Below are 27049 nucleotides of genomic sequence, written 5' to 3' on the forward strand. Positions count from 1 at the left end.
ATGAAAGAAGAGGTGAGTCATGAGGAGGTGAGGCATGAAGAGACTAGGTGAGGCATGAAGAGACTGCATGTCGGCTAAACTCAAGCTTCAGAACCGCAAAAAATGCAGGAAAGGAAAGGCGCAGTTTGAAAAGAAATGATTTAAGTATGGTTTGAATTTTGACATGTGCGTCTATTTTGGCGTGTATATACGCGTCCATTGTTCATGTAAACGCGAGTATAGATGCGAACATAGATGCGCAAATAGACGCTAATATAGACTTGTACGTAAACAAGGATATAGACGCGCATTTAGGCTTTATCATAATTTTTTGTTTTTAAGATAAGTTTTGATAGTGAATTCTTATCATAAGTTTTAATGTATTTATGATGAGTTTTGTGTATTTAAAATTGAGATCTTAGAATAATTAATATGCTAGCTTTAAGTTTTTATGTAAACATATGAATGACAAATATTTTGATGTTGTCATGAATTAGGTTTAATCATGTCATCGTCATCACCTAGTGCGGTGCATACTGATGAGTCAATGAGCACATCCTCGAGTGAGGATGAAACATTGCGTCTTCATAATCGAGATGCATGGCTACGACGAAAAATTAAATGCATGTGTGATCGTTGTCAAGGGTGTATTTTTCGAGCACGTCGAATTGCAATGTCACACCTCAGCTTGTATGGAGAATGGGACCGAGAAAAATCACCGGTATTCATTGTTTGTTTTTACCACTAAGATTGCTAGTCTATGTTACTCAATATATATCAACGTACATGAAACTCCCTTTTGTGGTTGAGTAGGATGCGGTGCCACATCCTCAGATGCTCCCTCCCGGGCGTCCAAAGGCTGCAAAACGTCGATGCGAGGAGGCAGAGTCTTCAAGAAGAGTAGAGACTCATGATCATGATAGTAGCCCTCATGAAATGCCCCATCAAGTTGTAGAGGATGAGATTTTGGACAACACGGTACACCATCTATTTTCGCAACCGGTTCAGGGAGAAGGTCACTCTACAAAGCCAGATGATCCACTATACGTAGCATCATCTACTCCGTTGTATGAAGGTTGTACGTACTCCGTTCTTCGTGCGTCCCTCGAGATACTTAACTTGCAAACAATTTATGGATGGAGTAATGTCAGTTTGGATGCGTTATTGAAGTAGGTATCAATTCAGTTTGGCTTATGAATCATAATATTTTGAAATCAGACAGAAATATATGTTGGTGGTTTTTTAACTCACTTTTAAAAATATATGTAGGTTATTATCACAAATGCTCCCAAAAGGAAACAAATTGCCAACTAAGAGAGAGCAAGCAAGATTTTACTTGACATCTCTGGGAGGCCTCGATTATGTCAAGATCCATGCATGTGTCGATGATTGTGTCTTATTTCATGGCAACGAGAATTTGGCCCCTTTTCCAAAGATTGATGTCTAGAATGTTTGGTGAAAGAGATCATATTAGAAGGTATTTCATGGCAAGATAGTGGGGGGTTTGCACAAGAACTCATGAAGATGTTGACACTTTGTGAGCTTAACAAAGTCTCGAAAAGTTCTATAATAGGAACATGTTTTTTGGTGCTTCATATAGACTTAACCGTTGTAGCATGAGAATAGGGGCCATGATAAGGTTAAAATGAGGATTTTAATAAAGCCTTGTGAATGCTTATTTTTAAGAAATAATCAAATGACCTACCTAATATATCATGCTTGATTCCTCATGGTTCATGATGGCATAATTTGGCATGTTTGATTATTTGAATTGGCTTGGCTTGGATTAGTAAGCATTCCACTAGAGTTACTAAGGCTTTGATAGGTGGAAATAAGTTGGATACCTTGCATAAAAGTCACATGGACTCCAATTATGGCTCCCTAGACTAATAAGGGTAGATTTTCTTAGTTGAATACAACTAAGATAGGGTGGTCCAACTATACTCTAAAAATGGCAATTTGAGCATGGGGGTGAGAGAGGCAAATCCATTATGGTATGACAAGTTTGTTAATTTTTCCTCATCTTTTCATGATGACATTATGGGTATGCACTACTACTATACTTCTTCTTGCTTCCATTTGGAGTTAATCCATTATCATATAAGCTTTCTTCTATTCTACTCTCTCAAAACCATGATTTGTCTTGGGATTATTGAGTAGAAGAAGAGATCTTATGTAAACTCAAGAAGACATAAGCTATAGCAAAGATTAAAAAAGGGAGGATCTTAACAAGTATGCTAGACCAAAATGAAAATAATAACCTTCTCAAGCTTTGGAAGGCTATTGATTTGATGTCCCCTTGACTTAAAAGAAGCTTCATAATCTTGAACTATGGTCTACAAAGTGTTTCCTACTTGTAATATTATGGGCAACCATGAAGATTATTTCCTAAATCATGTCTTTAAAGCCAAGCAAGGAGGCTAATATTTCCACTAATTAGCATTTTCACAAAAGGAGAATTTTCTTTAATTGAAAGGATAATTAATGGGAGGTTACTTGCCTCTAGTAGTTTGTTATTCAAAAGGCTTAATTCTAAATTTTGGAGTGGGTTTCCCTTGAGTAGAACTTGCAAGTGGGGAATTTGAAGTTGATTTCTTGGAGTCATGGTATGTCAACTAAAGTATCTTGCTCTTACACTAACCTTTCAAGCTAGTTAAGATGTACTTCTCATGAGTTTTCTCTTAAAGAAATGTTGTAAATATATGTTAGTAAACCATGTATTTGATCTTGTGTCTAGCCTTGAGTTTAGTATCTCCATGTTGAGGGGTTTCCCTTCAAAGTTATATAGAAACACACATGTTGTATGAGCACTTTGTGGTGGTCAAGGCCTTGCAACAACATATCTATATTGGGATCCCTAATACTTTGCCAAGTTGAATTATTGATGTAGCACCTTGTTTGGGAGGAATGCATGTTTGATGCATTTAAGACTAGTTATAATGGTGGAATCTCGGTGGGCAGAATACCCTTGTGGAATTCTGTATATCTTACGTAGAGTCAAAAACATGGAAATTGTAATAAACTTCCAATATAATAAAGGATTTTTTAAACTCAAGGGTTGTTTGAACTGTATGCGTATCCATGAGTTAAATTATGCGAAGGAAAATGTCATTTAATGGACTAATTAAGAAAGTTGATTGAATATGTTCTAATAAATGTACTATAGGTATTAAAAAAACTAAAGATGATTCCATCATCAAAGGAAAGTGGGTTGGCATAACCCTTGACATGTCAATCCAATGGTAGGTGGTCCCAGTTAGCTAAGAACTTTTCTAAATCTGCAATAGAAATAGGAAGATGATAAATTGACTAAGTAGTTGTTAGGTACAACTGACTTGCATTGTTTTAAGGGTCTGGAATGGGATTTTTTCTTATGGGCATGAGAGTTGATGTACTGCACTCCCCTCCATCTCCCATTCTCCTTGAACCAAGTGCAATGGAAAGTATGCTTTAGTTCGAGTCATATTGTATCGACATAAGATTTGTTTGTGGGCTTCCTCAGAAATGGTTGTGAAAGAAATGGTTATTTATCGAGTCCTAGCCTTGTCTCCTACTCTTTCCTCTGTAATATAGTATGAGTGCCCTTCATTGAGGCCATTTCATGGAAATTATCTAATTAGTGGACTTTCATGCCATCTTATATTAGAAATGTCATACCATCTAAAGATCTACCTAAATAGGTTTATGATATTTCCATAGCCCTTCAAGAGGAGTTTGGCTTCTGTAAACGATCTAAACCATGTACATGTTCCCCTACTTGTAAATAGACTTTGTAAATGCACTCCTATGAGTCACTTGTAATCTATGCATATAAAAATCTAGAAGACTAAAACCTTCTAAAGATATTGATTTGGGTTGCTACTTGCAAAATTATATGCTTTGGGTTGTTGTTTTAGTCTCAGATTTTGTAGAAACTATGAATGCAAAAAAGGGAAAGTAGCTATAGAAATTGAAGTCCTCTGCCAACTCCCATCATAACTCTTATGCTTGAAATTTTATTCTTGGATAAGTGAATGCTTGGAATGAACCTAGAATACTCTTGCTTGAGTGGGAAACCTCACCTCCATTGAGTAACCCTTTTCTCAAAGAAATTCAAACACATTTGTACTACTAGCAAGTCATAATATTTTAGATGTGCAGGTGCCAAGATGTCTAGTATTTTGGATTTCCACTCATTAGCAACACATTTTGTTGTCACATTTCCCATTCATGGTATAAGAGCAATTTATGTTCTTCTTGGCATTGAGGTATTATAAAACTTTGTAATGATAGAGGTATGATCACCCATGCTTTTCTCCCAATGAAATGTGCATTATCTTTCTTCCCTCCACTTTATATTTTGGGTCTCCATTATATACTATCCTAATAGCTAGCCATGTAGAGCTTACATTCTCAACCATGCATGAATCCTGTAAACTCAACCAATATTTCTAGTGGCAACTTCACTTGATAGCCTATTGGGCACTCTATAAGGCTCTCATTAAGAAGGCCAAAAGTAGTAGAGTCATATAATGACACGACACGTATCCATGGGGATACAAAAACCTTCTCTTATGCTTGAATTTTTACTCTTGAATAAGTGAAATCTTGAAATGTGCCCAACATACTCTTGGTTTAGTGAGAAACCTCATCTCCATTGACTAGCCCTTTTCTCAAAGAAACCCAATTTAATATATTTGTGGTGTAGTAAAGTCACAATCTTTTACATGTGGAGGTGCCAAGATAATTATTCTTTTGGCCTTCCACTCATTAGTATCACATGTTGTTGTTGCATTTCTCCATCCATGCCAAAGTGATTTATGTTCTTCTTACCATTAGTATTTGTACACCACTTTGTATGATTGCCCATGTTTCCCTCCCAATGAAATGTGCATTCTCTCTTCTTTCTAACATTGAGGCTTTGTACATCACGCTTATGATCACCATGCTTTCCACCCAATGAAATGTGCATTCTCTCTCTTCCCTCCACTTTATATTTTGGGCATCCATTATATTGTATCCTAATAGCCAAGCAAGTAGGGTCTATATTGTCAACTATTCATGAATCCTTTAAACTCAACCAAATCTTTTTGTAGTACTTCACTTGATAGCATATTGGGCACTCTACAAGGCACTCATTGTGAGGTTTTTTTTTTAAAGTAGCTCCATAAAATAATACATATCTATGAGGACACCAAAACTTGCCCTAATGCTTGAATTTCCATTCTTGGATAAGTAAAGGCTTGCTAGCATACTTTTGGTTGAATAAGAAACCTCATCTCCATCCACTAACCTTTTTCTCAAAGAAAGGCATATACATTTGTAGTGCAAGCATTTGACATTGTTTTAGATGTGTAGGTGCCAAGAAATCTAGTATTTTGGACTTTCAACACATGTTGTTATTGTACTCCTCCATCCATGGCCGAATGATTTATGTTCTTCTTGGCATTGAGGTGTTATACACCATTTTATGTGATCACCCATGCTTTTCTCCCAATTAAACATGAATTCTCTCTCTTCCCTCAACTTTATATTTTGGGCCTCCCTTATATACTATCTTCAAAGCTAGCTAGGTAGGGCTTTAATTGTCAACCATGCAATTTCAAGTTCTTAGTTTTTGCTTGAAGTAAAGCAACTTCCAAGGCATATATTCATTGGACCTCTAAAAAATTTCAAACATAGCCACAAGACTCATATTTTCCTTGGACTATGCTTCATGTAGAGAACAATACCATGCAAACATGATGTGTGTGAATGCAAAACTATGCTTTGACACCTTTGATTTTGATTTTACACCTTTTTACACTCAACATGTCACTCTATTGTGCAAGAAGTGCATGGGAATGAGTTGTTTTAAAAACACGATGATATTTTATTTTGTGGATTATGCATCAACAAGAGAACAGTGCCATTGAAAATACATATGTGCTAAAATATAACTCTTAATTAAGACCTTTGATATCGATTGGACACCTTGCTAAGTTACACTAAATTAAACAATCATTTGAACAACAAAGACAAATCCACACCATGCCTAGAACTATTGTGTGTTAACAACAATTGATTTGCATGTCTTGGATGTTCGCTCAACTCCTTGCTTGGTTGGACATGCACAAAGACATTGACCAAACATAAACCTCTAGAACATAGGTGCAACACTAGAGCAACAAGTGCATGTTAACATGAATTTTTTTTGAGTTGCTTCTAATGTGCTTCTACACACAAAAAAACCCAACAAAAATGCATAAACTATTGTATGTTAATGCCCAACAAATATTGTTGTTAGGGATGTTTGTTGGACTGATTGTTCCACTTATGCTATTAATTATGCTTTTACATAAAACAAAACCCCTATGAAGCCATGCATTAGCTATTCTATTAAGATGCAACAAGCCTTACTATCTTTAGACCCCTTGCTATACCTTTTGGTGAAACTAGTAGGATAGGCCTCAATAAAATCCTTTGACAATTTTCATGAAATGTCAAATTTGCTTCCTTTTTCCCCAAAATGATGTAGGTGTTGATATGTATATCTTTTTTATTGTGAAAATGGATATGAGTTTTGGATATGAATTTGGCTTATCTACTCAAGCATTGGAGGGACTTTTCATTCAAGTCCAAATTTGCACAATATGGACCAAAAAGAGGCGTGTATTATACACACTTCATTTTTATGCATATCATTATGCCTCTAGGTAATATACTAGTTGGATAGCTTGGGTTATATGCATCTCACTGATTGTAGCTCAAATCACCAAGCTATGATAGTTGACTATTTTGATGAAGCTAGGATTGGGGCAATGATTGGAATGCTCACGAAGGTGTGGAATGACAATATAAAGGTCTTAGGGTTGAAAGATTATATGTCCACATATGATGAGAGGAAAAGATGTTGTAAACTTCAAGGGAGTTATACATGTCATCATTTTTGGAGTCAAAATGATGTTTACATTAGCATGGGTAGAAGGAATATCTTGGGGTCCTCCCACTCTTTTCCAAAGGTGGAGCTATATGCAAACCATGATCAATTGCTAGTATTCAAAATGGTTAGTTGCCACATTCATTGCATATCATGGACCTCTCTCGATTTTAAGGGGTGCTTGTTGCACCAAGACATGTTTCCCTTGTAGAACAATGTGTATATATTTGTGTCAATTTAAGTGAGCCATTTCATTAATGTCAAAAAATTAAAAGTGAAAGTTAGAAATACTAAGTGTAAAGTTCCAAGAAATTTTTTGGGGGGCATTAAATTTTTAGCTTCATTGGATTATCTTGAGACTCTTGTGTTTCTATGGAAAAATGTATTATTTCTTGTAGGCCCATCAATTGACAAAGGATGTTAAGTCTACAATGAGGTACTCTATTAAAATTTTCACTATACCAATCAAACAAACCTTAGTAGAAGTATGCAATGTGTAAAACTCAATGTAAAAAGTCTAGTCATGGATCCATGAGGTAGTTAGGATACCACAAGGGGTAGAGACCCTAATTTTTTAAACATAAAGGATGAAAAAGAATAGAGGAAGCTAATTGTATGTGTGCATTTCTACCATAGTATTTTGTATATGTAGCATAAGAATGAATGCAGCAAGCTATTCATGTGTGTGCAAACTTGGGTCTCTCTTCTTCTTGTTATCTATTTTTGCTTGGTTACTTTAGACTAAATCTTCCTATTGTTATCTATTTTTCTTGGTTACTTCAGATTGAAGGAGAGATGGAGAGTGAGAGAGCATTTGAGTGTGAGGGACTTGAGAGACGAAGCTCTCTTTCATTCTTATTCCCCTTTCTCCATCTCCTTATGGTCATTGAAACAATGTTTGAGGAGGGAGTGAGGATTAAAGAGATACTGAGGGGCTCGTGTGCTAAGTTTTCTCTTTATTCATCTCCTCCTCTTCTTCTCTACCATATCCTATCTACATGGGCATGCAAGAGTTGATTATAAGGATCTTGAGGTACAACTCCTGGAGCATCACATGGATTGTGGAACTACCAATAAACCTTTGAGTTTCTACTACAACAAAAGAATGACTTGGTAATTTCATTCCATCTCAATCTTAGCCTTGCATTTGTTGCTTTCAATGCTGGAAGAGTATGTGCATGAGTAGTCTAAGAGGAACATGAGGCAATTCCTAGACATAGTACATGATTGGCCACTGAGATTCTTACATTCCTACTGTGTGGTAGAATAGGAGGCCATCTATGATAATCTCACTCCAAAATTCATACATTTAGGTAAGAAGACTGGATTGATAAGAGCTTGATTCAATGATTAGACATTGACTAGGTGTAGAGTAGGGTTACAATCAAGAGAAACAACACAAAATTCAAAACAAAAACCAACAAAACATGCAACCTCAATTCTTTGTGGAACACATATACTAGCGCATTAGACTAGAATTGGAATCAACTAGGGGAAACAAGGGTATGCTTCAAGCAAGATTAGTCGAGGTAGGTTAATTTTCTTCTTGATGTTAAATGTATTGTAGCACATTCTTCAAGATCTCTCATGTGAGCCTTGGAAAAGTAGGCAGTGGAGAAAATGAAAGAAAAAGTAAACAAATAGAAAATCAAACATTGTTGCTACTTCTCTCTATTATGCTTTGATTTATTAGTAAAGAGTGTAAGAAAAGTAGAAAGAGCAAGGATTGGCATCAACTCTTGGAACATAATTCAAAATTGATTAGCAAGTTTCGAGAAGTGCTCCATTGATTAGCATCACCACCACCATTGTTATCTTCCATAGGTACTCGTCACCTTCTAAGAGTTGGATTCTTGCTTGCTCAAATTTTATGTTAGGGTTTGCATGATAGAATTGATGAATAACCTCCATTCTGGATTCATGATTTAATAGATTGAAAAGGTGTGGAGATATAAAGGAAGTACAAAATGGATGTAGGGTTGGGCCACCATCTAATCATTAACACCTAGAGTGCATAATGATTGCTAGCATGAAGAGTCATAAGAGGCCTACCAGGCCTAAGTACATGGACTTGGCATGGAGGGGCCCTCAAAGTAGAAGCCTTTTGCCATGGTGGATTTCAGAGTTGTGTAGACCCCACCAGAGAGCACATCATTTGAGCAATGCATATAATTTAAAAATAGTAAAAATGCATTAGACAAGCATTTCTAGGGGGGAGAGAGAGAGAGAGAGAGAGAGAGATTTGCATGGTGCCACATAGTAAGGCTTGAGGGAGTCCTTGTAGTCCCTCCATTTTGGAGGGACTGCAAGGACTAGCTGAAGTATCACAAAAAAGGATGATGAGTGGACCCTAGTGCATCAAGAGGTCAAGTATTGCTTCCCCACAGCCCTAAATTTAACTTTTTGGACTCGCCTAGGTCTCAAGACCCAGGCGTGGCCCATAAAATCTAAGGCATATCTCATGTAAACATCATGGATTGAAATACAAGTACACTAGGCACCATACAAGTGCCTCCTCACCATGTAATTGCAAGTCTATAGTAAAAACATTACGTGGCTCTTAAAGGATTGTTAACTTAGCTGTGGATTATGTACACACACTAAAGAAATCTAGTGCTTGCACACATCACAATTGATTGGCATGAACAAAAGTTGGAAGCCTTCTTGAGCATGTTAAGTATGCATACATCCTCAGTAATGCACTTCCATCAAGACTCAAAAGAGAAAGGGGCCAATAGTGCAAACAATATAGTTGATAATTGAACATAAGTGTATCAACTCCAAAAAATAACATTGCAACAAACACAACAAGTCTAATAAAAATGCAAATAGAAGAATCATTGGGCCATATTGATAAAAGAATTCAAGTGTAAGAACAATAAACCCTAAAATCAATTAGGACCAACACTTATGGAAATCATGATAACATGGTGATATAAGATACACATGCACAAGAACAATGAACAAACAAGGGAAGGACTAGGAAACATGCTAGGCAACTACTTAAACAAGGAACATAAGCAAATTCTCAAGAAAACCAAGAAAACTTGCAAGAACTAATGGTCATCTTGAAACCTCAAAACTTGGAACCTATAGACAAGTGACAATGATCAAATAGGATAAAGGGCTAGCATGCAAGTGCATGTGCTTGTAGTGACTTAGAAATCCCACCTTCCAAGGGTAGGACTCCAAGTACCAAACATACCTTAGGGGAACTCGAGAGTAGTGACTTAGAAATCCCAGCTTCCAAGGGTAGGACTCCAAGTACCAAAATACCTTAGGGGAACTCGAGAGTAAGAATACTTTAGGACCTCTCACAAGTCATAGTTATTTGACTCATAGAGTAGGAGACACATATATTTAACACTTACACGGTGGAGAATCAAAGATACTTGGTAAATGTTCGTTGAGACTTACACATTTCCTTGGAGAGCTTCCAAGATTGTACAAACTCATGGCTTTGAAAGGCTTTAAGATAGGCTGAAATATTATGGCCATTAAATAATTTACGCTCACTTACCACAACCTCAATCGCTTTGGTTGCACCATGTGTATACTCTTGTTCTTGATACAACATTCATTGTTGATCGAATTGTTGCTTATGTAACTGTTGTTGCTGTTGCATAGATAATTGCATCTGTTGATTCTACATCATAATGGCTGAAGAAAGAGTTTGTAATAAAGTTTTCATCTCATCACTCAAAAAGGAACAAGCACTTGATAATGAAGTGGGTTGAGTATTCAAAGAGTCTCCTATCTCGACGATCAGAAGTGACGCTTTCACATCTCGTTCACCAGTTATCGCAAATGGAATAATATGCACAGGGATTCGTGAAAAGTCGCTCCCCACAGGGACGCTTTGAAATGAGAGAAGAACTCAACGAAATAAAACTTATTCATAAGAATTTTGAATGAGGAAAAAAGGTTCTTAATTTAAAAATATAGGCAAAATATAGGTTCATAGATTTTGAACTGAGAGAGAAGAGAAAAAAGTGAGATGTAATGATTTGTAGAAAGATCTTTAAGGCAAGCGAGGAGCATCAATCTTCATAGCCACTCGCGATAATGGAAACTTTGATGTAGGCGAGGGGCTCAAGTAACTCAACACACCTCAAGCCTTCTCTCCAAAATTCAATGATGGTCCTTGAAGAAGTTGAGGGATTCAAGCTCAACCTCTAGCCTCTCTCCCTTGATTTGATGATTGCCCTCCTTCTGTCCTTGTCTTCCCTTTTATAGTTTTACTCCACTCCCTTTCACTCATAAAAGCTTAAGGCGTTTAGCTTTAAAGCTTATGTTTTTTTACTGCTTTTCTTTATTTTTATTTATTTTTTACTTTGTGCCTATCTGCAAGTTGTTTGTATCCTAACTTCATCATATGAACTCCGAATACAGACATCCAAGTACTCAAAACGATCGAAATCATCTGGTTAGTACATGCAGAATTGCAAAAATCTATTAAAAAAATAGACAAAAATATTGATTTTCGTAAATCGCGTTATTTTTCTCCATCTTTTGTCTTGGATGACTTATTCCCTTTCAAAATAAGTCATAGTATATATTTGGATTCATGTAAAGTGGGAATTAAGTCATCTAAACATAATACTAGATATTTCAAACTATTCTAGTAAACCAATCCTGCTTCTTATAAATCCTGTAGAGATTTTGCAGTTTTTCCATGTGTGGACATGCAACACCACGACAACGCTCCGAGAGAGCAGTGAATCCGCATCCTTAAGAGAAGCAGAAAATCCACATCCTTAAACTCTTTCGTAAAGTTGCATAAAGTTCTTTAGGGCCGGGAGAAAGGTGTAAATCTTGTAGGAAGCCTCTCTATATTAGTATGCCTTCACATTTTCCGGTCCATGTGTTAAAGATACTTGGTATTTTCCATGTTATCATTAAGTCTCTCCTTTGGCTTGACAAAATCCAATAGACCAAAATCGATAGCCTTCCCTGGTGCAGCTCTATCCTTTGTTGTGAAAAGAAAATTCTTTAGCTTCAGATCCCGATGAACAACGTCAACTTGCAAAGTGGCATAAGGATACATTATGGTTATATCCTTGCAAGCATCATAGAACTGTACTAAGTTGTTATGTCTTGATAGTGCCCTCAATATTTTCACTTCCCTTTTTGCATCCTCAATGGCAATGGCTATTGTCATCTTGGCTTTGGCTATCACTTTTGATAGCTACAGCCTATCTTTTCATTTAACCCTTCTTGACTCTTGCAAAACAAGTGCCCACGGCCAACCTCATCCCAAGCTCATATTTGCTACTGAAACTTCTTCTCTAGGGACTTGTCTACTTTGACGCCTTTAGGTATTGGTCCTTCCTTTGGTTTTGATGCACCATATCTCTTAAGCAAAGTTACTTGGATGTATAAAGGTAGAGGGACAGTGGTCACATCATAGCAAGTCTCCTCCTTCTCCTTCTGTGATAGATAAATTTGATTGGCTATAAGAGTATGGATTCAAGACAATAAGTCAAGGAGAGATTTTTAGGTACTTTGGGTAACCCCTAGGATACAAAACTTCCATTATAGAATTATGGCATAGACAAAAGCATGAAAGAAGGCTAGAATTTGGCATGGGAGCATTGTAGACATGGGCATGAAAGCAAGATAAAATGAATGAGTAAGGAATTTCAAGACAACAAAGGCATGGAGAAATGTGACATTCCCTAGGGAAGTCCTCGGGTAAGTTGCTCATGAATATATCTGTGCATCACGTGGGTTCAAAATAAGGTATTTGTAAAATGCCATTTTTAGAAAAAAAATTACATATAGAAGGGTGTAATGTGAAGGGGTTAGTTACAGATTGAATAGAAAAGGGCTATGTTTTATTCAAGAAAAATTCACAGATAAGGATATTTATAAATAGGTCTTGAATGCACATGATGTAGAGGAGACACATATAGTAACTTCCCCAAGGGGAAGTCAAGGAGTAAGGGATTGAAAGACAACAAAGGCATTGAGAAAGGTGACATTGCCTAGTCCAATTGATATTTGGAATGTCCAAGAGCAATAACTTGTAACGGGAGGAGGATGTATCTGTGCCACTACATATTCTATAGCATAAGGATATGTTTTTCAAGATAATGTGCTCCATTAAGATTGATTGCTTTGTACCTAAAGGAAGTATGTCACATGGATAGGAAGGGCTATACATGTATCAATGTCTCTATGAATTCTCAATAGGGCCATAAGCTGGGTTCTTTGCCTCAAGAGACATGCCACATGGATAGGAAGGGCTATACATGTATCAATGTCTCTATGAATTCTCAATAGGGCCATAAGCTTTAATCTTTGCTGGGTTCTTTGCCTCAAGAAACATGTCTATGATACGCATGTATGTTAGAAGGAATTACTTGGTTTATTTTTTGACTACAGTAGTCAAGGTGGTATTAGAACCACATGCCATAACAAGGGTGCATTACTTGGTTAAACATGTGGCAACAACATTGCATCTTCCACACACACACACACACACAAAGATAATTGTCTTGTCGTATGGCCAATACAAAGGTTATATCAATAATGATTAATATCCTACATAATCCTATTCTAATGAAAGATGAATTATGCATCAATGGTGCCAAAGTTATAATCCATTCCACTAAAAACACTCCAGTAGAAAATACAAAAATCATTTCATTTGCATAACTCTAGCTATTAATAATCTTCTTATGAGAAACACAAAACACATTACTTCCTTGACTATCCACCTAGCACAATGTGACCAATGCAAGATGCCTACATGTACAATGCATGAATATTCTATGGTGAATGGCATGATATTGTACAAAGAGTTCTAAATAATAATATACTGAGTGGATTTTTCCATGAGGTGATCCAATTACTTAACATTTTTCGAATGCAAGGAAAAGTGCATTTACACTATGGAACTGTAGGCCTTACAAGAAACGTCACCCACTTACTCTTAACTATGTGAATTAACGCTTATTTTATTAAAACCCTAGACTTTAAGGTTTTCCTTTTTACCTATAAAAAGAGTGTCTTTTTAGCCTTTTTTTTGTGGTGACACAACTAAACAATGTTGAACATCTCCTAGATGTGATTAGATGAGCTCTCTCTCTCTCTCTCTCTCTCTCTCTCTCTCTCTCTCTCTCTCTCTCTCTCTCTCTCTCTCTCTCTCTCTCTCCACACATGATCTATGTGGCCGATGGATGGTCCACTTTGGGTAGTCTATTGCTTCTTACTATGGATACAATGAGGTCTATGTTATGTAGACCATACATATATGTGGACAGCATTGCTAATAATCATTGATACAATGTGTACTTCTAACTTTTTCATGATTTCTAATGCCTATGAATCATGTTATGGCTTCTCAATGTTTCAAAATGTGTATGTTTTTGCATTATCTACTTCAACTATGCTTAGTGGATTGCTATTAATATGATAATGATGCATTGATTGGATGCCTTGACACATCAATACATAGCCTTTTGGCTATGTGGCCATTTATTGCACCTTTGCCAAGTATTTGCATGCTTTCCACTTGTGTGCTATCTATTAACAATGCATTTGATTAAGCACATAATACCATTATGCTAAATCAGAGCTTAGCTCTAGGTGGCATTGCCATGCTATAGCACATGATTTTAATATGCAAAGCAAGTCAAGTTGCATAATAAATGGTTGACTTACATACAATGCACAATTATGGGCATGTACTCATAATAATTTACCACATGTTCACATGATATTATATTAAGTACACAATATGCTTAGTTTATGATTGCTAATATGGAGATGAAAATTATCGCCTCATTATGGCCTGGGTGTGTGGATTTTGTTGCATCTTGCATTGTATACTTCTTTAAGCATAGTCTGTACCTTGGATATGGATGTGTTGTAACTTAGCACTTTATCTTTTTCGCATTTTGGTTAAAATTCTCAGAACTCATAACATGGAAATACCACAAAGTGTGAACTCTTTTGAAATTAGTCTAGCAAGAATTAGGAGTTATTATTTTGTGTCACACACAACAAGTAAGTAATTCTATTCACAATAGTGTAGAGAGTTATTGCTCTAGTACAAGAACTCCATCACTATATTAATACTCCCCTACCTTGTTTATGATTCCATTTTGTGGCTCGATAGATATGTAAGCTTTACTAGTTCTTATGGCATGAGATATTTTTAGATTTTACACTTTATTTTGGTGCTCTTATTGGTACCCCCTTAATTAGTCTCTTAAGTTGAGAATTTACCTTCATGCATCGTGAAAGTAATCCTTTTGTAAATTTGAGACTACTCTCATGTATAAAGAACACCACCTACATGTCTTGGAGACATTTTAGTCTTACCTTCCTTTACCCCTATCTTTTACTAATAAGTAGTTGCTACTTCCTACATTCATACTTTAGGATCAACCCCCTTTCATTTACCTTTTTAGTTTCTATTTACATTGTGGATATATTGAAACCACTTCCCTTAAAAGTAATATGGAAAGGAAGACTCTTGCTCCTTGATTTCTCGGACGAGGATATTGAATTCTTAGCATTGCTTGGGATAATCCTCAATGGGTTAAAAAACAAGTTCATGGATCATATGTGGATACATTCATACCGTATAGACTTTTGGAAATGTATCTACAGACAAATAATTAGCAGCCTTGGGCATATGTTGTTTTCACCCTTACTACACCCAGGAAAGTGAAATTGATGTGATTGCTAAAAATATGGAATTTCTTAGATTGGCTCTTGATTGTATTTCCTCACCACCAAACAATACCTTACTTAATGGTCTTTTAACAATGTTGCTCTTTGAACCTACCAAATGTCTCTCTCCATATGGGGTATGTGTCTCTACAAAGTTTACCAAAGCAAGTGAAAATAAACACGACTCAAAGTTTTTGTATGGATTTTTCAACTAACTCATGCCCTTTTTGAACTATTTTTATGATCTTGCTAAGCATTGTAACAAATGCAAGAACAACTCTACCTTATGGTTTGATCACTCACTATGGTTCATCATGAACAAATGTTTGATGTGACGTTTCAAACTAAATCACCGTAGGGGTTAATACTTCTTTTTTTGAAATGGCTTTCCAATGTCACACATGAAGCAATAAAGGCATCACATGTATTTTCTTACTACAAGGAATTGGTCCTCATTGCTACCTAGAATTTTATGTTATACAAAAATGAGAGTAATCTCCTTCAAATCAGAAAAGGAGATGGTGCTAAACTAATTGAAAGATTCTTCAATCAACATAACACAAATGTTGTTAGCATTACCACCTAATCAAGGTTATGTTTCTATCACTAGAGGTAGTAGGCACCCTCAAGCATACTGCCGACTTAGACACCTCAGGAGTCATACTACTGTAGCATATTTCTCACAAGCATCTAATCAAACTATTTTTAGCAACCTAAAAAGGAAAGGTGTTTCTATGGAAGAGTGTGGCTCTAGTTTTAAAAATACTCTTTAATTGATGCATCCAAGTCATTATTCAATATCAACATGGTTGTGTTTAGCCTACGGCTCATAAACCTAAGGCTAGACACATCCATATTATGTATGCCAATGTTTTGTTGGATAAAATCTCTCCTAGCAAATGCTACAAAGAATTATTCTTTTTGGTTGGTCAACCCATCCTCTCCACTTAATTTAGGATGTTGTTTTTGGCTAGTGCTTTCTATCATCACTTAGGACCATGGTGTATAACCCTAAAGATACGTTCAATTCTAATAGTATGGATTGCTATTGCCATAGGTACTCTAATACCTTATAACATCTAAACTCAAGGCATGTTAGCACCACTAACCTTGATATTATCCATATTATTCCCTAAAGAAAGCTTTTTGCTAAGGGACTCAATCATATCCTTGCTAGACCTTTTGACACTAATGAAGCCAAGGAGTCTTTGGACAATGGTTTTTTGGAAGTTTGTCGTATTTTTAATATTAAGGAGAGCAAGTTTTATTACCACTTTTTGATAATTATGTGAATACAATTTTTAGTTCAATGACTTCTTAACTAATTGATTTTAAGGATTATGGGTATAACACCATATTTGGGAATCTAGGAATTCTCATATAGTTCGGGAAATCCCAATATAGCTAATATTTGGCCACATAATCAAATCTTGTCCCCTTACTTGAAAGTGGAGTCTACCCTACTTATTTTATAGGTTGTCTTTCCAAGTCCCACTTTGAAGCATGGGTTAAGATATAGCCACATGGCCAAATCTTTACCCCTTATTTGAAAGTGGGACTTGGGAGATTCCCAAATTCTCCAATATGTTGTTGTATGATTTAAAAATACTTTGCAAAGATCTATACATTGCAAGTATTAAAAAAGTTGCTAATAAACCCTCATTTTTTTGCAAAAAAAATATATTTGAGACCTTGCCATGGAAAGATTTAAGTGCAAGGTTTTTGAGGATATTGGTGTGGATTTTCAGGCTCTTGCTAATTAAATGTAGTATCTGGCTAAGGGTGATTATATTACTAATAATATGCCTTACACTCATTGTTTACCATGCTTGATGTATACATTCAAAGTACACAAGAATGATTTTAGATGGCTCACTAATGTTGCCTTTTTTGTCTACTCAAATTATACCATCAAGTTGAGTTGTATTCTTAATATGTGCAAAGATAGTATGAAGGATGCTTACTATGCCATCATAATCTTCGCATAGCAGGGCTTGCGATCAAATGCAAATGCTACCATTGATTCCAAATCGCAAGCTCGGCATTCGTGTTTAGTCAAAGCAGGCCTTTCATTAACCATGACAATCCCCTCCTTTTCATCGAATTTAGTAATTCTTTCCACTTTCCATTCCTATCAAACTCTTCTGTATTTCTCATTCCCAATTGCTCACAAGATTTGTTGGTATTACTATCAACACTCTTCTTTCTTGAATTCAATACATCTTCCTCTAATAACTGCAAACCCTTACATGTTAATTCTTCCAAAGGATCTTGAGAGGTGCTTGGAGGCCATTAATATCCATAGTTTACTTGCTTTTAGATAATTTAGTGTAGCAGTTAGTGATAATATTTTCACTCCAAGCAAAGGCTTGACATCGACTCTTGTTGCCAAGACATCACCATCCAAGGAAATCTCACTTTTGGATGGCATAATCCCTTGAAACTCCATCTATATTTTAGCACAAACTAGAACATAACTACCACTTCCACTAAACAAAAATTGTGCATGTAAGCTCCATTACAACATCTCCATCAATTGAAATGTTAACCACTTTGATGATGGTCCAATCAAAGAAAAAATAATCCTTGACACCATTGATTGTCTTTGGTAAACTATAATTTGTATGCTTCAATCCTTATTATTGTATGTTTCTTCCTTACAAAGTTTCCATTCTTCATCATGCCTTGACACATCAATTTTGAAACCCAATTCTGAAAATTTAGCATCTTGCTCAAAGCTATTTATGACTTTCCTTCCTTGGAAAATCTTCTCTTGCACATGAAGCTCATAAAATTCAATTTCATATAAAAGTAACCACTGTAACCATCTCTAATAAAAAATCAAAGAAGTCTCCTCCAAGATCAAAAGTTCAACTCAAATCTTCTCCCCTTGGGTCTTCAAACACTCAAATTTTCTATATGTACCTGGTTTCATTTATGCAATGTGTCCTAGAGAACATGCTTTGAAAAATGTACGCCATGCCCAATCATTCATATGAATTGAAGAAGACATGAAAATTGGATCTATGTGATGTAAACAAACAAGCGATGCTCCACACAAAAATAATGAATGCACTGGAGGAATTGTGCCTAGCCTATCTACAAGTACTCATGTGCCATGAAAAATGCAAACACAATTCCTTGATTAAATTACGATGCTTGTAGGAAAAAAATCATTGGACTCCACTTCTCCCACCCAAAATCTCACGATCGCTCAATAAAATAATGGTCCTCAAGATGTTGACAAAAAAAAACAACCCATCTTACAACTGGTGGTGTCCTTTACAACCCTCAAACTCACCCAACCACTTTTCCCACTCAATTAGAGGTTTCTAACTTGGTGATGAATATCCCAATTCTTATGCATGCAAGAAATTGTGCATGTTCATTGAATGGTGCTTTCTCAAGTGCACATGTGACTCAGATTTACTGCGTATAGCTCTAGCACATCTCATGCCGTGCTAGTGCTCAAAGATGGTGCAAAATGTGCATCAACCCAACCCATGGCATAGAAGAATTTGATAAGAACAGGAGACGACCCCCGAGTGTAGTACATGACACAAGTGCAATGTGAAGTGCTCATGAACCCATAATTTCTTGTGATGTGCAAAAGTCTCTGCAAAAAAACATACATGTTTTGACATGTTTAGAAACTACTAGTAAACTCTAGCTCCAATCTATCCAAAAATACCAATCTCAATCAAGGCTATCAAGTTTCCACACTCAAAAAATCAAACAAAATGACAAAAACAAATCCTAAGATAGACAAACACAAAAAATCCAACTACGAAAAGACAAAACAATTAGTCACACAAACAACTAAGCTAACAACACTCCATCTTATCTATAGTTTTTCTAGGGTTTTTAGTTTTCGCAAAAATGCTTGACAATGCTTTACTTGTAGGTACGCCCCCCACAGTAAAATGGGGTTGCAAAAAAAAAGGCATATTGTAGAAGTTGCATGGGTATCGATGGTTGAAAAGAATGTGACAAAAGATTTTTGGTATGAAGCTATTCATATTGTTGTCTATTTTTTGTCTAAAGTTGTTCATATGAATTGAAGAAGGCATCTAAATGTGATATATGCGATGCAAACAAACAAGCGATGCTCCACATAAAAATAATGAATGCACTGGAGTAATTGTGCTTAGCATATCTAAAGTGCTTGTGCATCATGCAAAATGCAAACACAATTCTTTGATTAAATTACAATCCTTAACCTCACCTCTCAACACTTACGAAAAAATTTATTGAACTCCTCTCCTCCCAATGAAAAACTCACTATTGCTCAATAAATTAATGGTCCTCAAGATGTTGACCAAAAGGACAATCCATCTCACAACTCGCGGCATCCTTTACGACCCTCAAACTCACCCAGTCACCTTTCCCACTCAACCAAAGGTTCCTAACTTGGTTATGAATATCCCAATTCTTGTGCATGCAAGACATTGTGCGTACTCATTGAATGGTGCTCTCTCACATGCACCTGTAACTAAGATTTACTACATATAGCTACAACATGCCTCATGCCGTGCTAGTGCTCAAAGATGGTGCAAAATGTGCATCAACCCAACCCATGGCATAGAAGAATTTGATAAGAACACGAGACGACTACCGAGTGGAGTGCATCACATAAGTGCAATGTAAAGTGGTCGTGAATCCATAATTCCTTGTGATGTGCAAAAGTTTCAACAAAAAAACATACATGTTTCGACCTGTTTGGTAGCTCTAGCAAAATCTAGTTCCAATCTGTCAAAAAAATACCAATCTTGATTAAGGCTATCAACTCAAAAAATCAAACAAAATGACAAAATAAATCCTAAGCTAGACAAACAGAGAAAATACAACTTCGAAACGACAAAACAAGCAGACATGCAGACAACTAAGCTAACAACACACTATCCTATCTACAATTTTTCTAGGGGTTTTTAGTTTTTGCAAAAACGCTTGACATATTTAGCCCTCCCCCTAGTGTGCAAACATTCATGTGTACAAGTTTCTTTCATAAAACTATGTAGCAATCAATAATCCAATCCAACACTCCATATCTAAATTCTTCCAACTCAAAAATTAAAAAAAAATCAATGGTACATTATTCTTAAACAACTCCTTTGTGAAGACACAAAAATCATTCACAAATTTCTCTTTAAAATCCACAAAATTTTCAAATCCAAAATTCTCAAAACATCCCATATTCTCAATACAAAACATCTCATCACCCACAACAATCCACACACCCCTCCCATTCTTTGAAAGGGAAAAAATGACAATTCTAGGGTTTTGGAAAAAGGTTTCAACCCTTTCTAGGTTGCCAAATGCATCAAGAAAATCCTTCGAAAATGGTAGAAAAACATTTTCGTCCTCTAGAAAACATCCAAACACACCATCATCCACATCAAACTCACTCATCTCCTGATAGAACTCATCAAAACAAGAAACCTCTTCAATACATCTATCGAAACAACACAACTTTATCTCTTCTACTCCACAAATAGAATAATCAACCCTTTCCATAGCATTCTCACAAATTAACTCAAGATAATTTTCACACACAAAAATCTTTAGCAACTCATTACGGTCATAGTCCCTTTCCAAATGCCCAATTGTCCAATCTTCTTCAACTTCAACCTCACTATGTCTTTCACACTCTTTGTCCTAAGTTTTAGGTCTCTCTTCCCTCAAATTTTCAATGATTTTCATAGCCTCAAATTTCTTTTCACAACCTCATCAATATCACTCTCATGGTCCTCAAAACCCGAATCAAAATAATCAAAAACTCTAGAAGAACTCTTACAAACCAAAAGACTATCACATGAAGTTTTCCTCTTCATCATTGTTGCCTAGATCAACCATACAATCATCCACAAAGCTATTAAGAAGCATGAGTTCACGTCTACTCAAAATTACATCAACAACACTACCAACAAAAACCTCTCAAGGGCTACCCAAACCATCATCAAACAACTCACAAGCCTCACTAGAATCAACAACACCAACACCATCAAAATCACAACATGGGTCAAAACCCATAATCTCAAAACTCTCTTGATCAACAACTACATCCACCAACTCACTACCATTCTCAACAAACTCATCAAACAACAAATCTGAACCATCAACTTCATCTTGGAACCTTACAGTTTCTAAGCCCTCCCCCTCAAGGTCTTCTAACAAACTCAAAAATTCCTCCTCAATTCTCTCTTCTTCTCTCGAACACTCAGATTTTTCATCAAGACTTCCTCAACTCTCTTGTCTCTCCACATCTCTCTCAAGATTAACTAACTAAACTGCAATAGATGATACCTCCTGATCAGAATCACTCTCTGCACTCTCATCCTCACTATCATCTTTCTCAGAGCTATCACTCTCTACCTCATCTTCTATCACTCCCTACCTCATCTTCTTCTTCACTATCATCCTCATTCACCTGTTCTTTTCTTGAAGACATATCAAATTTATTTGCTACTCCTCCTTGATCATATATTGTTATGATTCCTTTCCCCCAACCATGAATTTCTCTTTTTTTCCTAAGCCAAGGTCTACCCAATATAAGCGAAAAAGCTCCCAACTGCGTTGGCATAGCATGACAATCAATTTTCATACACACACCATAAACCTTCACTTCCGAATTATGAATGATACATAAGCACCTAACTTCAGCATGATTACCAAGCCTGATTCAAAACATAGACCCTTCAACAATTCACAGTCCAAGCTGCTCTACACAAGCCTAAGTAATCACATTGATTTGCACTTCTCCATCAATATATGCTTCACCTATGTTTTGATTCTTGTACCAAGCATCAACAATAGGAAAAATATCTAGCAACTCCTCTACAGTCAAAACTCTCATTGTTCCTTTCTTTTTTTCCTTGAACTTATCGGACTCAGTGTCCTCTCATCTTAGGGCACAACTCCATTAGCTAAGAAAAAGATATATTAGCTTTCTTACCCATCATATCCCTTTTAAAGTGATAGTCACTCACTCCTTCCCCCAATGGAATATCGACAGCACGATAATGATTTCTAGGGGCTCTCAATTTATTTTCTTTTCTCTTCTCTCTCTTCTCTCCTCTCTTTAGTTTCCTTCCTCTTTCTTCACTAGCTTTACTAGTTTCAGGTTTATCTCTCTCAGCATTTATCCTTCTTTTTATTGTAGGCATTACATCAATAGTTTTGTTTTCTTGCTTTTGATTTTCTAAAAGAATACAATTTATGGCACTTTTTCCTTTCTCTTCTTCAGTCAACCTAGGAACTTGAGATGAGAATCGTTTTTTATTTCTATCCCAAATTTATTTTGTCTATTATGCAAGTTTTGAGGTGAAGGATACATATCAGCTCTTGCTCTAGGTGGATAAGGATAAGTTGTGCTCACATGACCTAACTCTCCACAAAAGAAACAAGTTACCATTGTCTTTGATAATATCCTCTCCCATTTCCTCCTCTTCCACTTCCAATGTTTTCCTAATTGGTTTGTCCTACATGTCATCCACTTACTCCTCCCCAATGTCTTTCTCTCAAATCTCCTAATCTTATGTTTTGCATTTGACTTGAAAACTAATCCTCAACCTTTAGTGCTAATTGAGCACTTTGTCTCATTAAAATCTGAAAATTTTATCTACCCCCTACAAAATTTTAGCTCTAGTTTCAATATTAGGTGTTCTAAGTGATTCTCTCTTTCTAAATTTATCAAATTTTCTCTCCTTTTCTATAGCAATCATTACAGTTTCCTCAATTATACTGGATTTCTTAATCTCCAAATTTTTTCTCACCTCTCCCTGCAATTTTTCAATAAAATATTAATTTTCAACATTTCAGGTGCTCTCTCTTTTGGACCTAAAGATGCATTCTAAGGATCCCAAAGGCTAGTGTATTCTAAAGCAAAAAACTCTATGGTCTTGTTTTCTTTTTTCTAATAAGTTTCTATTTTTCTCCAAAGATCCTTGGAAGTTTTAGTTTCTTTCAAAAGGTTAAGAGACGCCTGCTTGGTTGCTTCGTATTCCATAGGAGCATAAGGATCTCTCACTATAGTAAATGGCTAGGTGTTATGCGATAGTCGCCTTATGTGTGATGCTATAGGCAATCTGGAGTAGTTTTTTACTTATGATGCACTAGATATAGTGTATTAGCTGTAGTCACTAGATATAGTGTATTAGGTGTATTAGGTGTAGTCACTTTGTAGTGCACTACTACTAGTCTATTAGCATGCAGGTGTGCACCAGTGTAGTGACCTATGCAGAAGGGTTAGTGTACATGGATGGATATTATTCTAAGTGAAATCTAGTAAGGTAGGTACAGTTTGTGCACTGGGATGATAGTGCATGGTGGTACACATTAGTTCATTTGTTGTTTGTGGTGGTGCACTATGCACTATGCATATGTATTTGTGTTGTAAATTGATGCAACGTAGTAGGATTTTGGCTAAGGATGGGGTAAGTGCATGGTGGAGTGCACTAGGATGCACTATGTGAAATATGAGGTGCCATCTTTCTCATTTATTTCTCCCCTTGATTCCACCTTAGAAATAGGTAGGTGTGGGGTGAGAGACAGAAAACAAGGAGACATAATGAGTGCACAAGTCCATTTTTACTCTAAGCACTAGAAGGTCTATGTGCATGCATGTACACTAAGGTAGGGCTAGTGCACAAGTGTGTGTGTGTGCTATGCATGTGTGCATGTGCACACTGTGCATCATGCATTGGGCAATGATAAGAAAATAATAAGAATTTAGACCTCCATAACCAAGTAAGGAATATTGATCTTATAATGATTGGCATGTGACCAAATGCATTACAAGTAACCCTCATACATTAAATCTCCTCTCCTCCCCCTTCTAAATAAGATGGGAGTGAGAAAAGCCAAGGTGTTAGGTGACCCTTCTCCACTCTCTCTCCTCAATGCACCACTCTTCCCAAATTAATCAATGATTGTAGCCACATAGATCTTAATGTCTGGTAGATTGTGACAATAAATTTGTATCTTGTTCCCGATGTGATGGTTGCAGTTCCTATTGGTTATTGTTCCAAGAAACACCTCGTGTCTATTGGCAATCCTCTTCCTTATGCATGGTAGCTCTTGGCTTCTCTTCCCCTTGTCATTGGTGACTCCTCCTCTTTGTGCTAGTGGTGCAATTGTGGTCTGTGGTTCTTTCTTTTGCAATAGTGGAGGGGCTAAGGGGGTGAAGGTGAGGTGTGGTTTGGAGGAGGAGTCCTCATGCAGAGGGAAGGAAAATATGTGGTGTATAAGAGAAAAGGAGGGTGAGATTGGTGAGCTGAGGGGAAGGAGTATTGGCATTAATAGAGGTTCTAGAGATGGGGAAAAGGGGAAGTTAGAAGAAGATGAATGTGGGGTAGAGGCATTGGTGGTTAGCGGGTGTAAGAAAGGGATGGAGAGAATTTTGTGATGGTGGTGGAAGGTAGAGGAAAAGTTGTAAACCATAATCTCGCAACCCCAATCTTGTCACAGTAGTAACAACTCATGGCAGTGGATCTTTCAAACCTTGTTCCACATGGAATCTACTAAGTTTTAGGCTGTTTACAAAGGTGACACAAATAGGAATCCTATTGTTGACACTTGCAACCCTAGTTTCTTTACTTCTATTTTCACTATAACTTACCTGTTTATATTTTTACACATTAAGCTCCATCCCTCTCTTTCATATATCACAATGGTATGACACCAAGGTGATTATTCTTTGAAAAGCTACTCCTATATAGCTTAATACTTTTAGATCGGAAGTTGGAGCCATGTAGCCCGCTTCAGCTCATGTTGCAATTCAACCTACCATTCATGTGTCAAAAGAAGACACCAATTTGAAGGCATAATGTTGAAGGAAAGCATGATAATAAAAGACCTATTGAGGGGGGTAAAAATTCTTCACAAACTACTCATAGCAAGTATATTACAAATGAAGCTATTCAAGAGATGTGCTCTAAAGGATTGTGTTTTAAGTGTGGTGAAAAGTGGACAATTGATGATAAGGACAATCGCAAGGCCAAGACTACAAAGGTTAATATGATCATTATGGATGACTATAATGAAGGAAATCTACATCAAATAATTTCCACCAACTATTGAAGATATGCATGCAAACATGGAAGACACTTATGAAGAATATCATAATGCTTTTGACATGTTTCATTTTGATTCAAGAGGTGGTGAGACACATCCTTTTGTGGGAGATACTTACAATATTACTTATTTTTATTTTGATGGATTTCCATTTGATCCAAGCTTCCATTTTAATTCAAAGACTTTCACAACTTAAGAACCATGTGGGTCCGACCATCCAAGTCCTAGAAGATTTTCCTCATATGGATGAAGATGATCTCATGATTGTATATGAACCAGAGAAGGTCATTCATAGAGAAGGGGTTTTGAGGGATTGATTAGTGCTTGAATATCTCATTAAATGGCAAGGTTTTCCTACATAAGAGTCTACTTGGAATCTATCCTTAGATCTTGATCCTTACCCTTGGCTCTTGTATGAATAGCTATGAATTTTGAATAGGGTAGCTTGCAATGTTAAATTTTAGTCACACAATAAATGTTCATAACCTCATCAAAATAAAATTTTCCATGGTACAACCATGCTTCAACTTAGTTAGAGCAATCCTCTTTTACATAAGGTTAAGGAAGAGCATAAAACATTGATAATATAATCTATGCACATCTTTTTGCCAATTATCAATCATCAAGAACTTAGCTTAGCATTAGCATTAGTTACTATCTCTTGTACTTTCTTGTAGCCTCCATGGCTCCCTTGTGCTTTGGATTAATGGAAGTATTTTTCCATGGCATTGCCATTCTTTAACATTTCCTTATTCAATTTCTTACTTTCTAAGAGTAGTCTATTAGACTAATTTTAGTTAGCGCAAGCAGAGGTTGGAGAGGATGTGTTTCACAGGTACAATTCCAAAAGCCTCATAATAAGCAAGGTTGTTTTTCAATGAAAATTTTAAGCTTCATCAATTACCAAAAGGGATTGTTAATGATCAAGATTTCCTCTTTATTACTCAATTTTGGAAGAGCTTATTGGTAACACACATATACTTTACTATAGCATATCACTCACAAACTGATCCAAATAGGAAATTTCAATTGTTTTAGAAGACATCCCAATGTATACTATTGCAGAGAACCTAAGTGGCAGATGAAATGTCTACCCTTGATGGAATTTTCTTACAATTTGTCTTACCATCCAAGCATCAAGATGACTCCATTCCATGCCTTGTATGGGCAATACAATCTCACCCCACTCAACTTCTCTAATCTAATATTAAATAAAAATTCTTCCAAGAAGATGCAAGAGTAGATGGATGAACAAGTTGAGGCCATAAGATAGGATATCCAAGTGGCTATGGATTTCCAAAAATCCTACACCGATTTTGGAAGACAAGAGAAGATCTTCAAAGAAGTGGTCATGGTGTTTGTCCATGTCCACCCCCAAAGAAGAATTTGTTATCATTGGGTGAATTTGAGAAAGTA

Source organism: Lygodium microphyllum, chromosome 6, assembly GCF_053477565.2.
Source record: "Lygodium microphyllum isolate KBCC chromosome 6, Lygodium_microphyllum_v1.1.10, whole genome shotgun sequence".
Lineage (NCBI taxonomy): Eukaryota > Viridiplantae > Streptophyta > Polypodiopsida > Schizaeales > Lygodiaceae > Lygodium > Lygodium microphyllum.